General features: G+C 40.9%; 1 long non-coding RNA gene across 1 annotated transcript; it reads right to left on the bottom strand.

The window, feature by feature from the left end:
• Positions 1-355: 355 nt before the first annotated feature.
• LOC118337726 lies at positions 356-967 on the bottom strand. The gene is made up of 3 exons (XR_004797184.1): positions 833-967; positions 634-711; positions 356-450 (listed from the first exon to the last, which is right to left on the bottom strand). It is a non-coding gene; the product is annotated as an uncharacterized LOC118337726 (long non-coding RNA).
• Between the last annotated feature and the right edge of the window lie 6 nt (positions 968-973).

Genomic DNA, 973 nt, shown 5'->3' with positions numbered 1-973 from the left:
AGGCCTCCTGTCTCTCAGACTGAGCTGTGGCTATCATCAAGGGTGGGATCCTCCACAGTCTGAAATCACAGTGGGCAGAAATGTAATAATTCTCAAATGGTTTAAACACATGTTAAAAACCAATACTAGCAAGGCATTAAACAACGACATTTATGAAAATAGGAAAGTTGACCAGTATTCAGCTGTGGCTATCAGGAAAGAAGCAAGCTATAGATGAGAAACAAATTACAGTGTGCCTGAAGGACCCAAACATTGCCTACCTGATGAAGCTGCAGAGCGGGACACGACTTTTAGGCTTAAACCAGGCCTCGGCTCCAAACCACACTCACACTGTTTTATTCCACAATCAATTGTTCACAAACTCACTCTATTCTGGTCAGCTTCTGACAGAAAGGGATAACTTTGGCCAACTCCACTGCCACTTTATCCTCACAGTTATTCCACCCCAGACTGGAGACAGAGACAGACACAGATGTATAACATTTAGATCAACGCTGACAAACCGTGCTTTAGAAATCAGAATCAATCATGTTAATGTCCCATATTGGCTAATTTACTTTGCTGCCTCTGGCGAATAATATTTGTTTTAATCATTTTTACTGACAATGTATTATATAATCAGCTGAACCTTACCCTACATCCTGTATGAGCGGACAGTGGGTGAGACTAGCAGCTACAGCACACAGCTCTGGAGTCCCAACAGAGGTCAGACTGACGGACCAAACAGGAAACAGAAAGACATTATTTATCATGAAACTAATAATCAGTAAATTTAGTCATCCATCAGGGTTTGGAGATTCCTAAAACAGTAAGAGGAGCTTCAGAGTCTTACTGAATCTTGGTGAGGTTCTTCATGCACATTATTGCTTTGGACAGACTCACTGACCCTTCATATCCAATACTGTTATCTGAAATACTAGAAAAAGACACACATGTGCATAAAAAACAGAAACCTAACCGCAAGTTTGACAAA

This window comes from Morone saxatilis, unplaced genomic scaffold (genome assembly GCF_004916995.1).
Source record: "Morone saxatilis isolate NCDOM2014 unplaced genomic scaffold, NCSU_SB_2.0 Contig376, whole genome shotgun sequence".
NCBI classification, from domain to species: Eukaryota; Metazoa; Chordata; class Actinopteri; family Moronidae; genus Morone; species Morone saxatilis.
The sequence above is the reverse complement of the archived record's forward strand: the minus strand, read 5'-3'. Positions and strand labels throughout refer to the sequence as shown.